The sequence below is a fragment of the Schistocerca gregaria genome, chromosome 2, assembly GCF_023897955.1.
Source record: "Schistocerca gregaria isolate iqSchGreg1 chromosome 2, iqSchGreg1.2, whole genome shotgun sequence".
In the NCBI taxonomy this organism is placed as follows: domain Eukaryota; kingdom Metazoa; phylum Arthropoda; class Insecta; order Orthoptera; family Acrididae; genus Schistocerca; species Schistocerca gregaria.
The window spans coordinates 818,278,761-818,294,016 of NC_064921.1; the positions used below are offsets into that span (position 1 = coordinate 818,278,761).

General features: G+C 41.3%; 1 protein-coding gene across 3 annotated transcripts in view; it reads left to right on the forward strand.

Annotated features, from left to right (window-relative positions):
• LOC126335149 (probable G-protein coupled receptor 179) overlaps window positions 1–15,256 on the forward strand; it is a 1,457,037-nt gene that overhangs the window by 1,059,791 nt on the left and 381,990 nt on the right. The window lies entirely within an intron of this gene.

The window sequence follows — 15,256 nt, forward strand, 5'->3', positions numbered from 1 at the left end:
GAGTATTTTCTGCGTGCTGGAACGCTTCAAACCAGTCTCAGATGCAATTCTAAAGACGGATGGCATTGGATTTCGCTGAATAATTCCAGAAACTGTGCCGATATTTTTCAGGCGTAACTGCGGTTTGCTTGCGGCCAACATCATCAGTTACGCTGCCTGTTCGTTGAAATTTTGCGAAAGGCGTACGAATGGTTTTCGCATCGGGTCCTTTTGGAACATTAAATCGTGCTTGAAAACTTCGTCTTGTTGCCGTAGGACTCTCTTCTAACCTGTGGTACTCTAGTACCAGAAAAACTCGTTGTTCAATGGAGTACATGGCTTTAATCTCTTCCTTCGGTACGCTAACCTCCTTTCGCGTTTCAATAGTGGAACTGATCGCTCTGGGCTTCGGATCACTATTTATACTAGGCATTACGTATGGCGACTACAGCACCATCTGTTAGCAGCTTTTGTAACTATTTTTTTTCAAATTGCTTTATAAACTTACAGCTTTCAAAATAAACATACCGTTTACTGCATTCCTCTATCGATCTTTGTTTTCGAAATGTTTAATTTTGAAATCAGGGAGTCCTTTTCTGGACACCCTGTACATCGCCAATGCATCTCTGGGTCTTGCGGCAGGGCCTCCCGTGTGCGTCTGAGGTGACCAAAGTTACAGATTCAGGTGACGTTCCCGAGAGAATCTTTACGGTTTTCGTCTGAGCTCGCAGTGTGTGACGTGTTGCGCCAACTGAGTCTCTCAGCCTCCCACAAGCTGCCGGTCGCGGCACTCGGCAAGTTGTGGCTCGCCCCAGTTACACTCGGCAAGTTGGGCTGCGCCGAGGGAGCCGCCGCTACCCGCCAATACGTCCGCACCCCAACCCCCCCCCCCCCCTCCCCACTCCAACCTCTACCCTGCCACCTCGCGGTCACGCCCCCTCCTTCGTCCCCAACCCCCCCCCCCCCCCCCCCTCAACCCTATCGCTCTTCGTCCTCTCCCTTCCTCGGAGCGCCACCAGCTCCATTAGGAAAATGAAACAGTTCTCGCCGACAGCAGTTTACTCTCCGCCATACAACTTTATTAATGACGGTGACATTTTCGAATCTGCTTCTAGCTATGTGAAGTGCCTGTCACAGCTTGAGACCTCTTCTTTGACTGTTTGGATATAATCCCGACTCTCCTGCGTAGATTGGTGCTGTGTTATGTAGAATTTCATTAGCCAAAATAATCTCTGGACTAAGTTCTCGTCATCACCGGTGAAAGTTGCACAGCGAAAAACAAGAGCCGTTACTTTTTTGTGTCGAATAGCGCTTTTACAGGGCATGATAAATCGACGTTATTTCTGCTTCTTTGTTTTCAATTGCAGTTCCCACACTGTTATCATTCTTCAGGATTGCCGTTTCTTCGCTTCTTGTCTCTACTTCCTTCCAGTTTTTCGTTTTATAATTTCCTTAAAGCCTGCCTCCTCTTTTTTTCCTTAAAACGTATTCTGTTTCTTATTGTGTCCATGTCGATCCTCACATTTTCGATAGCTCACCCTACAAATTTTGAATTTGTAATTGTTCAGCAAAAGAAATACTACAGTACGAGGGTTGCCCAGAAAGTAATGCACCACATTTTCTGTCTTCAACAATTATTCATTGAACATAATGACAATTACGCACACTAAAGAACGGTGTTTTATCTACACATCCTATTTTTCCACGTAATCCCCATGTCATTCTAGGGTCTTCCTTCTGCGTGAAGAAAGGGAATTTATGCCCTGTCGGTAGCAGTCCGTGCTCTGGTGAGGGAGCCAGTGCCTCACTGTGTGAATCACCTCCTCATTGTCCTCAAAACGTTCTCTGCGAATAGCATCCTTTAACGGCCCAAACAAGTGGAAGTCCGAGGGGGCTATGTTGGGGCTGTCGGATGTAACAGCCGTTGAGGGTCTCCCCAACTGCTGCAAATAGTGGAGCTCCGCCGAACCGCCTTCTGATGATCTACTCTCCATGCCCATCTCTACTGCTATCGACAGCAGATGCTCCCTAGACTTTGCACAAGTTTTTGTGAATATTCATCATAGTTTCTTCCTCTGAAGTGAGAAATACAATGACGGCACGTTGCTTGTAATGTGCATCACCAACAGACGCCATTTTGAAACGGTCCTGCAGCTTTGCTATCTGTCGGAAGTGACGCAAACTTGGTGAGCCCACTCAAGAGACTTCACGTAATACACACGTAACGGTCCGCATTCGTAGCATTGTCTTCGGCTGAGGAAAACAAAATGCGGTGCATTACTTTCTGGGCAACCCTCGTAAATCAGTGTCCATCCTACATAAGTTTCCATGGAATTTTAATCTATTTTTTCTCACTACACCTGTTAATTTCTGAGCATTGAAACACAGCTCTGCTTTAGACTTTAATCCGTATTCTGATTTAATGCTACTTTTGGCTCCTAGTACTTTTCTTTGAACTATGCTACCCATGTGTTGTAATTTTTACAGCTCTAATTTCTTAGTCTGTGTGAGAGTGTCCAATGTGTAGAGGGTTTTCTGTCAGGCCACTGTTTCATAGTGTCTCAGTTTCGTGTTCAACGCTTAAGACTTTTAAATATATACGTTTCTTGTTATTTGGAAGACACTCCATATTTAATATGTTCCAATCTCTGTTGCTCTCGTCTCTTTTATGCTGTTTGTTATCCTATGTTCTAGATACTAAAATCAGTCTGAGACATTCTGTTATTTATTTTAAGCTGATGTTTGTCATGAAACATTATTATTATTATTTCTTTCCTTTCTCAGACGTTATGTCTGGTTAAAAATGGAAAGTGACGCGGACCTTGATCAAGCGTCACTTCCTTTTAACTGTGCGGTATATGTTACATTGCATTTAGGAACTTTCGGGTAATAGAACATGTATCAATAATTACAGATTTCTGTAGTTGTATACATACGTTTGGATGTAGCTGTATTGCGTTGATGTACTGGTGGATATTGTGTGGTACGACTCCTGTAGTTGATACTATAATTGGTATAATATCAACTTTATCCTGATGCCACATGTCCTTGACTTCCTCAGCCAGTTGGATGTATTTTTCAATTTTTTCTCCTGTCATCTTCTGTATATTTGCAGTATTGGGTATGGATATTTCCACCAGTTGTGTTAATATCTTTTCTAATGGTTCTGTTCCAGTATAATTTGTATTCATCATTCTCCAGTAGATTTTGTGGTGCATAATTGTATGTGTGAACGTGTTGTTTTATTAGTTTATGTTGTATGGCAAGTTGTTGATGTATTATTTTTGCTACATTGTCATGTCTTCTAGTGATTTCTGTATTTGCTAGTATTGTACATGTGCTTGTGATGTGATCTAGTGTTTCTATTTTTTTTCAAAATCTGCATTTTTTTCTGTTGTGGTATTGGGATCTTTAATAATATGCTTGCTGTAATATCTGGTGTTTATTGTTTGATTTTGTATTGCAGTCATGAATCCTTCCGTCTCACTGTATATATTGCCTTTTTTTTTACCCATGTGTTGGATGCGTCTTGATCGATGTGTAGCTGTGTTAGATGATACAGGTGCTTGCCATATAATATTTTCATTTTACAATTTACTTTCTTCGTATCTGTTGAAGTTATATGATCTAAAGGGTTGTAGAAGTGGTTATTAAATTGCAATGGTCTAGCCGATGTATTTATATAAGTGATTGCTTTGTGTATTTTGCTAGTTTCTGCTCGTTCTATAAAAATTTTCTTAAATTGTCTACTTGTTCATAATGTAGGTTTTTTATGTCGATAAATCCCCTTCCTCCTTCCTTTCTCCTTAATGTGGATCCTTCTGTTGCTGAATGTATGTGATGTATTCTATATTTGTGGCATTGTGATCGTGCAAGTGTATTGAGTGCTTCTAGGTGTGTGTTACTCCATTTCACTACTCAAAATGAGTAGGTCAATATTGGTATAGCATAAGTATTCATAACTTTTGTCTTGTTGCTTGCTGTCAGTTCTGTTTTCAGTATTTTTGTTAGTCTTTGTCTTTATTTTTCTTTTAGTTCTTCTTTAATATTTGTATCATCTATTTCTATTTTTGTCTGTATCCTAGATATTTATAGGCATCTGTTTTTTCCATCGCTTCTATGCAGTCGCCGTGCTTATCCAATATGTAATCTTCTTGTTTAGTGTGTTTTCCCTTGATATGCTATTTTTCTTACATTTGTCTGTTCCAAAAGCCATATTTATATCATTGCTGAATACTTCTGTTGTCTTTAGTAATTGGTTGAGTTGTTGATTTGTTGCTGCCAGTAGTTTTAGATCATCCATGTATAGCAAATGTGTGATTTTGTGTTGGTATGTTCCCATAATATTATATCCATAATTTGTATTATTTGGCATGTGGGATAGTGGGTTCAGAGCAAGGCAGAACCAGAAAGGACTTAATGAGTCTCCTTGTTATATTCCATGCTTAATCAGTATTGGCTGTGATGTGATATTATTTGAATTTGTTTAATATTAAGTGTGGTTTTCCAATTTTTCATTACTATGTTTAGGAACTGTATCAATTTAGGATCTACTTTGTATATTTCCAATGTTTGTAGTAACCATGAGTGGGGTACACTATCAAAAGCTTTTAGGTAATCGATGTATGCATAGTGTAGCGACCTTTGTTTAGTTCTAGCTTGATATGTCACATCTGCATCTATTATCAGTTGCTCTTTACATCCTCGTGCTCCTTTGCAGCAGCCTTTTTGTTCTTCATTTATAATTTTGTTCTGTGTTGTATGTGTCATTAATTTCTGTGTAATGACTGAAGTTAATATTTTGTATATGTTTGGTAGGCATGTTATGGGACGATATTTTGCTGGGTTTGCTGTGTCTCCTTGATCATTAGGTTTCAGATAAGTTATTCCTTGTGTAAGTGTATCAGGGACTGTGTATGGGTCTGCAATGTAACTGTTAAATAATTTAGTTAGATGTGAATGTGTTGAGGTGAACTTCTTTAGCCAGAAATTTGCTCTTTTATCTTTTCCAGGGGCTTTCCAATTGTGCGTAGAATTAATTGCTCGGGTGACTTCATGTTGCAAAATTATCACTTCAGGCATTTGTGGTATCATCTTGTATGTGTCTGTTTCTACTTGTATCCATCATGCATGTCTGTTATCTTGTACCGGGTTTGACCATACGTTGCTCTAGAAGTGTTCCATGTCTATTATGTTTGGTGGATTGTCTATTTTAATGTGTGTGTTGTCTATTGCCTCGTAAAATTTATTTTGGTTTGTGTAGAATGTTAGGTTTTGTTTCCATCTATTTTCAATTTTTTTGTATCTTCGAAGTCGTTTGGCCAATGCTTGTAATTTCTGCTTCTTTTCATCTAATTGCTCTATCGCTTCTTGTTGTGTGATTTTACATAATCTTTTTCGTTTTTCGTCTGATATTTCATTTCTTATAAACTGTGTTAGCTGTATGATGTCTTTTCTCAGTTTTTCGATTCTGATCTGTAGCCTGTGTTGCCATGCTGGTTATATTTTCATTTATTTTGTTGTGTATGATTGCGTTGATACTTGTTATTGTTGTTTCAACTTGCGGGTTATTTGGTGGTCTATGCATTCCATATGTTGTATTCTATATATGTCAGCTGAAATTTTTCTTCTATATCTGACATGTGTGTCACTTCGTGTTCTATTTGTGCTTGTTCTAGTGGCTGTCTTAAGATTTCGTTTTCCTCTGATTGTTTAATTGATGCGTGTTGTTGTTTGTTTTTTTGCTCTGGGATGTTTGAGTCCATTACTGTATTTTCTTCTTTTTCTGATTGCACATTATTTTGTTCCAGTATTTGTTGTACTTGTTGATTGATGTTTTCTGATTCTGAGTGGGGTATCCTGTTATTTTTGATTATTACACGAATCTGATCAGCTAGTCGTTGTTCTGTTGAAAAATTTAATTCTGGATATCTGGTGATAAATGTTGTGTATACTTGTGATCTGTATCCAGTTGTGTTGGTTCCTAAGATTGTTGCTTGGTAATAACAGAACATGAGGTGTCGGTTGACTTCATCTGACCATCTCATCCTCTGTCTTTGTTTTCCATCTAGAGTGGTTGCAGGAATCATATCCTACAAAACACCTCTATTTGCATTTAAATCATTTTCCGTGTGGCTACCAGTGTCGTTACCAATGTGGACGGGCATAGGTTTCAAGCGTCGGCCCTGACCATGACAGCGCTTGTCCGAGGCTTCATTAGTTCTGTCCTGAACCAATTAATCACACTAAAAGGGGGTTAGCCCTATTAGTGGTTTGTTCTTTCCGTCGCCTTTTACGACTGGCAGAACATACCGGAGGCCTATTCCTTTCCCGGGCCTCCACGGGGTTTATTATTATTATTATTATTATTATTATTATTATTATTGAAACAATGTTTTTAATCCTACTTTTGCGGCTTGACTTTGCAGTTCCGCCACTCGTTCTCATGTACTTTCAACTGCATCTGTAATAGGTTTCATGTTATCTGCAAGTGCTAGACAATCTACAGTCATTTTGTTTTGGTTTATTCCTAGTTCTACACCCATAGCATATGAGATGTGTGAGAAAAGTAGTAGGCTGATTTCATATCCAACAAAGTTATTATTGTTTTCAAATAACGGTAGTGACTGTCTGAAAGCAGATACCTTCGACAGCTGTACACCGGCGGAGTCGTTGTTGCCAGTCTTAGTAGCAGCGCTGTCTTCAACTCGTAGGACCTTCCACACGTCAGTCACATTCTTTAGAATGTTCTCCAAAGCCCCCACATGACGTCATTTTGATATATTTTTCAATTTCGGAAAAAGAAAAAGGTGACGAGGAGTCAGATCGCATGAACAGAGGCTGTGGAACAAAAGGAATGCCTTTTGAGGTCAAAAATTCGTGATGGAAGTGGCTGTGTGAAATGGGGTGTTATGATGCAGCATCCACTTGTCTGCAATGATCGGTTTCACTCGATTCACCCTTTTCCTGGTATTTTCAAGGATATCTTTGTAAAACACTTGGTTGACAGCTTGTGCTGCACGATCCCTTACTTTCAAAAAAACAAACAAACAAACATCGTATGAACAGGCCTTGAAGGCCCAATGGTACCGACTGGCCGTAGTGGCATCCTCTGCCCTGAGGCATCACCAAATGCAGATACCGGGGAGTATGTGGTCAGCACACCGCTCTTCTGGTCGTTGTCAGTTTTTGTGACCAGTGCCGCTAAAGTAGCCTTCAATTGGCTCCACAAGCGTTGAGTGCACCCCGCTTGCCAACAGCACTCGGCAGACCCGGATGGTGACCCATCCAAGTGCTAGCCAAGTTCGACAACGCTTAACTTTGGTGATCTGATGGGAACCGGTAGTATCACTGCAGTACCATCGTAGCCAGGTCGTTGCTACTGTCAAAACAGTGTCCTACTAAAAAAAGGATTCACCACCTGTGATTATGCCACTGAGCCATTCGTGGTCACGGGCAATGCTTTCTACAAGACCAATGCAAACGTTTCTTCGGTTGTCCCTCTGCTCAGTTGTGATGTTTTTCGGCAGAAACCTTTCGCACTCACAAAACTTCGTTCAAAACTTGATGTTCGATGAAAGTGTTTATGCTTAACAGCTGACATATTATTGTTAAACGTCGGTCTGATCTCCTGAGGACACGCACACGTTCAGCTTTTTCGTCGGTTTCTGAAACTGAAGGTCTAACTGAGCGACGTTCCTCTTCAGCATCTTGGCAGCCTTTCAAAACTGGTTTGTGCCATCGAAAAACTTGTGCTCTTGATAAGAAATGTGCTCTATAGGCATAATTCACCTGTACAAAGGTCACATTCGCGGGTATCCAAGTTCAACACAAAACTTGGTGGGATTACGCTTCTTTAAGCTCCGATTTTCCGTTTTCGTAAAAAACAACAGCTTCAGTGATGGGACTTTCAAAAATCACCTGATGGCTGTACGGAACTGAAGCTCGAACAGAGCACCTGGAAGTGATGAACACACCGTTCTACACAAGTAGAATAACACACCGTTACCATATCGCTCCCAGTGTTATCAGTCTCATTACTCGTCTCACACAACCTAACATACTACCTCCGTCCATTCTTGAACCACTTTCCCTAACGCAAAGCTAAAATGTAGGCACGCTTGTGGCATAGGATTTGAGTGGAGTGAGCATCGGGTAGGGGATCTTTAGATGAGTGGCTCAATTTAACAATTACTTTACTAAACATAACATACCTCGGGATAACAGAACAGTAATACAATAACAATAAAACAGGATATGATAGTGTAGTCAACAAAGTTCCTTGGGCAGGGCTACACAGAACAATGCAAGAAAATATTTTCCATACAATAAACAGAATTAGAATCCAATCTTTTCCCCAGGATACATAAGCGGTTACAATATATGGTCCTCAGCCACAAACAGGAAATAAAGCAGATGTAACCAAACCAGTACTCCGACTTAATTGAGATCACCGACAATGCACGTAACTACGTGTTGGTCTACTACTACTACTACTACTACTGGTGCTAACACAAGTAGATACTACAACATGCTACTGACTACCGTCCCACTAGCACGTATCTCAACAAACTGTGGAACAATGACACGTACAACTTGATCACTCACACAGAACAAACACAAGGTGAATTCGTAGTGCCAATGGCGTCAACAAATCAGTTACGCTCACGGCGTCTCTCAAACAATATCAGTTTTAGTATAATGCAGTCAATCACGGTCACAGCGCATCAATTAACATGTATGGCTCTCGCTCACAGAGAACACACTCTCTCGCCCAAAGTGCCATTAATCAACAACAACCACAACTTGTCATATGATAATCACGGATTTGCGTACGTAATGTTGTTTGCTAACTAAGATACCCAATGCACCACTCATACACAACACAGGGTACCGTATCAAAACACTAAAGCATCAGGGAGCAACAGTCAGCTGGTAAACAACTCGTAGTGCCCCTGCTCACATACAGAAGCCCCTTTCTCTGAATCCACTGGAACTGCTGTCTTTGCGGATAAGAAAAGACATCAACCTCTGCATAGTTTGCACGTGTGTTACGTGATCGGCGCTACATCTGCATCAACATCCATACTCCTCAAGCCACCTTAAGGCGTGTGGCGGAGGGCACTTTGTACACCAGTATCGCTTCCCACTTTTCCTGTTCGAGTCGCATATGGTTAGCGGGAAGAACGACTGTTGGTAAGTCTCCATGTGGGCTCGAATCGCTCTGATTTTTTCTTCGTGGTCTTTTGGCGAGATATACGTAAGAGAAAATAATATATTGGTTGACCGTAGCAGAAATGTACGCTCTCGGTTCTTTAACAGTAGACTATAACGCGTTCCACAACGCCTCTTCATAGCGTCTACCAGTTCGCTGAGCGTCTCAGCGACGCTTTCGTGCTCACTCAGTAAACAGGTAATGAAATGTACTGCTCTACATTAAATGTTCTTTTCTTCCTTTATCAGTCCTATCTAGTACGGATACTATACTGACGAGCAATATTCAAGTGTTGGTCGACAGAGTGTCTTGTTAGGTACTTCCATTGATGATGGAGTACATTTCCTGAGGATTCTGCCTTACAATTCATTTCAATTAGTCGTTCCTTTCAAATCGCTCCGTACGCATTCTCATAGATGTTTTATGGAGATAACTGCTTCCATTGATTGTTCTCTAGTTGTTTAATGAAACTAATAAAAGGTCTTTCTCTGTATGTGTCCAGAATTATTTACTTTTTCTTTTATTTTGAAAGTCAGTTTCCACTCTATGCACCAAGCATCGACGTTCTGCAGCTTTTCCTGGATTTCGCTACACTTTTCTAGCGTCGTGACTTTTCTGTACAAGAAACTGTCATCCGTGAAAAGCCCCATGGAACTGCCAACGCTGTCCGCTAGGTCATTTATATACATTGTAGAAGCTAACAGTCCTGTAACGCACCTCTGCGGCACGTCCGAAGTTATTTTTACGTCTGAAGAGTTCTCTTCATTCACAATGACATGCCGTGTTCTGTTTGCTAGAAACTCCAATCACACACCTGGTCAGATATTCCGCATTCCCGTATCTTGTTCATCAGGCGGCAGTGTGTATCTGCATGAAATGCCTTCCGGAACTCTGGGACCAAGGAATCTATCTGGCAGCCTGTATCTACTGCTTTCTGAGTCTCGTGGACGAACAGAGCGTGTTGGGTTTCACACGACTGTTGTTTTCGGAACGCATATTGATCCTGATCGTTTTCAGACTTCAGATATGTCATAATACTCGAGCTTAAACATGTTCCCGTTCTTGAAAACGAGAATTACCTTTCCTAATCATTAGGAAAGCTTTGCTCCTCTAGAGATATACGGTACACTGTTGCTGAAACGGAAGGCATTCTGACATGATCGAAACTTGGGTTGATGTTATAGAGGTTCTCTAATTATAGATAGACAATGACTACGCGTTGTAAGTCACACAATAAGAAAGTGTAATCTGCGAAGAATTGTGAGGAAGTTCACAAAACAACTGCGTGAGATTTGGCCTATCAAAGCAAAAAGGTGGGAATTTAAGGAGATGGAACCTGAATAAACTGAAAGAACCAGAGGTTGTACAGAGTTTCAGGGAAAGCATAAGGGAACAATTGACAGGAATGGGGTAAAGAAATACAGCAGAAGAAGAATGGGTAGCTTTGAGAAATGAAATAGTGAAGGCAGCAGAGGACCAAGTAGGTAAAAAGACGAGGGCTAGTAGAAATCCTTGGGTAACAGAAGAGATACTGAATTTAATTGATGAAAGGCGAAAATACAAAAATGCAGTAACTGAAGCAGGCAAAAATGGCTAAGCAGGGATGGCTAGAGGACAAATTTAAGGATGTAGAGGTTTATCTCACGAGGTGTAAGATAGATACTGCCTACAGGAAAATTAAAGAGAGATTTGAAGAAAAGAGAGCCTCTTGTACGAATATCAAGACATTTGATGGAAACCCATTTCTAAGCAAAGAAGGGAAAGCAGAAAGGTGGAAAGGGGCGATGTTCTTATGGACAATATTATGAAAATGGAAGAGGATGTAGATGAAGACGAAATGGGAGATATGATACTGCGTGAAGAGTTTGACAGAGCACTGAAAGACCTAAGTCGAAACAAGTCCCGGGAGTAGACAACATTCCATTAGAACTACTGACAGCCTTGGGAGAGCCTGTCCTGACAAAACTCTACCATATGGAGAGCAAGATGTATGAGACAGGCGAAATTCCCTCAGACATCAAGAAGAATATAGTAATTCCAATCCCAAAGAAAGCAGGTGTTGACGGATGTGAAAATTACCGAAATATTGGTTTAATAAGTCACAGCTGCAAAATACTAACGCGAATTCTTTACAGGCGAATAGAAAAACTGGTAGAAGCTGACCTCAGGGAAGGCCAGTTTGGATTCCCTAGAAATGATGGAACAAGTGAGGCAATACTGACCCTACGAATTATCTTAGAAGAAAAATTAAGGAAAGGCAAACCTACGTTTCTAGCATTTGTAGACCTAGAGAAAGCTTTTGACAAGGATGACTGGAATAATCTCTTTCAAATTCTGAAGGTGGCAAAGGCAAAATACATGGAGCGAAAGGGTATTTACAATTTGTACAGAAACCAGATGGCAGTTATAAGAGTAGAGGGTCATGAAAGGGAAGTAGTGGTTGGCAAGGGAGTGAGACAGGGATGTAGCCTATCCCCGATGCTATTCAATCTGTATATTGAACAAGCAGTAAAGGAAAAAAAAGAAAAGTTATGAGTAGGTATTAAAATCCATGGAGAAGAAATAAAAACTTTGAAGTTTGCCGATGACATTGTAATTCTGACAGAGACAGCAAAGGACTTGGAAGTGCAGTTGAAAGGGACGGACAGTGTCTTGAAAAGAGGGTATAATTTGAACATCAACAAAATCAAAACGAGGATAATCGAATGTAGTAGAATTAAGTCGGGTGATGCCGAGGGAATTAGATTAGGAAATGAGACACTTAAAGTAGTAAAGGAGGTTTGCTATTTGGGGAGCAAAATAACTGATGATGGTCGAAGTAAAGACATAAAATGTAAACTGGCAATGGCAAGGAAAGCGTTTCTGAAGTAGGAAATTTGTGAACATCGAGTATTGAATTAAGTGTCAGGAAGTCGTTTCTGAAAGTATTTGTACGGAGTGTAGCCATGTATGGATGTGAAACATGGACGATAAATAGTTTAGACAAGAAGAGAATAGATACTTTCGAAATGTGGTGCTACAGAAGAATGCTGAAGTTTAGATGGATAGATCACATAACTAATGAGGAGGTACTGAATAGAATTTGGGAGATGAGGAGTTTGTGGCACAACTTGACTAGAAGAAGGGACCGGTTGGCAGGATATGTTCTGAGTTATCAAGGGATCACCAATTTGGTACTGGATGGCATCGTGGAGGGTAAAAATCGTAGGGGAGACCAAGAGATGAATACACTAAGCAGATTCAGAAGGATGTAGGCTGTAGTAGGTACAGGGAGATGAAGAAGCTTGCACAGGATAGAATAGCATGGAGAGCTGCATCAAACCAGTCTCAGGACTGAAGACCATAATAACAACAACAACATTAGCGTTTTGGAACTCAACTGTGTTATTTGAAACATTTCGTTGCCTCAATATGAAAACCTCACTCCGTATATATTTGTAATTTTTTTCGGAATGGTCTTTCCACTCCTCACTCCTATCACGCCTCGAATTCCGTGCTCTCCGGCTAGCCCTTGGGATCCACTTGTCATTCTCCATCCGCACCCTTACTACCATATGAAATTCATCATCGTACTCTTCCATTTTGAACACGTCGGAAAATCCTACGTAACTCATAGACTGGGTACTGCCCATCCCTTCAATTCTCCTCCTGTTCACTGCTGCTGGTTCTCTGCCTCGCTTCTACCAACACATTACCGCAAAGCTACTCCTCCACACTCCCCATGTCCGCTCCAGACGAAATTTTAATCGCCTTTTTTACCAGACTATAAAGTCCGTCCAGATACATACCCTTCCTACGTGATCTAAAAATCCACCTCACCTACCCCGGGCAGGATTCCCTTTCCTATCCACTCCTCTCCACGCTCATCCTAAGACTTAGTCCAGAACAGCATCCCTCTTCACTCTCCCAAATTCCTTCTTCAAACATCCACTCCCGTTCACCGTTTCACGCACTGCCCCAACAGCTAAGTTACAAAGACACCCCTCCCGCTGGAACTCTAAGCCCACTCGTCACTTGTCTTAACCAGTCAACGCACCCGCGTTTTACTTTTTTAACTTTTGCAACTGTCCGTCTGACTTTGATATCTTTCGAAACACCCATTTACCGTTTCGTCTGTGTCAACATTTTAATTAATCAACAAATGCCCGTTTTATATTTTAAATTATGCAACTGACAATCTGTCTTTTTATTGTGTGAAACATTCATTTTGTCAACCAGCGTGTACAACATTGAAATATTTTTTTACCCTTTTGCTCTCGTATGGACGAAGAGCGGTGCCAGCCCACCATTCTGCCATATGGGACGAGTACAATGAAATGACAGAGAAAAGGAAAGCAGCTACTTTGCGCCTAGCTAAAAATTGTATGATTCTGTTCTTTTCCCAGACCAGCGATGATTCAATGATATCTGCGGAATTCATTAAACCTTACTACAATTCAGTACTATTCAGCTACTGGCCATTAAAATTGCCACACCACGAAGATAACGTCCTACAGACGCGAAATTTAACGGACAGGAAGAAGATGCTGTGATATACAAATGATTAGCTTTTCAGAGCTTTCCCACAAGGTTGGCGCCGGTGGCGAGACGTACAACTTGCTGATATGAGGAAAGTTTCCAACCGATTGCTCCTACACAAACACCAGTTGACCGGCGTTGCCTGGCTAAACGTTGTTGTGATGCCTCGTGTAAGAAACAGAAATGCGTACCATCACGTTTCCGACTTTGATAAAGGTCGGATTGTAGCCTATCGCGATTGCGGTTCATCGTATCGCGACAATGCTGCTCGCATTGGTCGAGATCCAATGACTGTTAGCAGAATATGTAATCGTTGGGTTCAGGAGGGTAATACGGAACTCCGTGCTGGATCTCAACGGCCTCGTATCACTAGCAGTCGAGATTACAGGCATCTTATCCGCATGGCTGTAACGGATCGTGCAGCCACGTCTCGATCCCTGAGTCAGCAAATGGGGACGTTTGCAAGACAACAACCATATGCACGAACAGTTCCACGACGTTTGCAGCAGCATGGACTATCAGCTCGGAGACCAAAGTTGCGGTTACCCTTGACGCTGCATCACATACAGGAGCGCCTGAGATGATGTAATCAACGACGAACCTGGGTGCACGAATGGCAAAACGTTATTTTTTCTGATGAATCCAGGGTCTGTTTACAGCATCATCATGGTCGCATCCGTGTTTGGCTACATCGTGGTGAACGCACATTAGAAGCGTGTATTCGTCATTGCCATACTGGCGTATCACCCTGCTTGATGGTATGGGGGGTCCTTGGTTACACATATCGGTGACATCTTGTTCGCATTGACGGCACTTTGAACAGTGAGACGTTTCATTTCAGATTTTCTACGACTCGTGGCTCTACGCTTCATTCGATTCCTTCGAACCCCTACATTTCAGCAGGATAATGCACGACCGCATGTTGCAGGTCCTGTACGGGCCTTTCTGGATACAGAAAATGTTAAGACTGCTGCCCTGGCCAGCACATTCTCCAGATCTCTCACCAACTGAAAACGTCTGGTCAATGGCGACCGAACAACTGGCTCGTTACAATACGCCAGTCAGTGCTCTTGATGAATCGTGGTAGCGTGTTGAAGCTTCATGGGCAGCTCTACCTGTTCATGCCATCCAAGCTCTGTTTGACTCAATTCCCAGGCGTATCAAGGCTGTTATTACGGCCACAGGTATTTGTTCTGGGTACTGATTTCTCAGGATCTATGCACCAAAATTGCGTGAAAATGTAATCACATGTCAGTTCTGGTATAATATACTTGTCCAATGAATACCCCTTTATCATCTCCATTTCTTTTTGGTGTAGCAGTTGTAATGGCCAGTGGTGTATTATTTTATTCCTTGTAAAACTGACTTACTGTAGGACCATCATTTCTACGTTTTCGTCTGCAATGACCAAATGAAAACATTACGAATTAACATAAATCGTGTAGTGGAGTCTACGTCAATGTACCAGTAGATTATAGCCTTTTTTGTTATTTTATCATTACTATTTCATTGTTACTTCTTATTATTTAGAATTCACATAAGTTG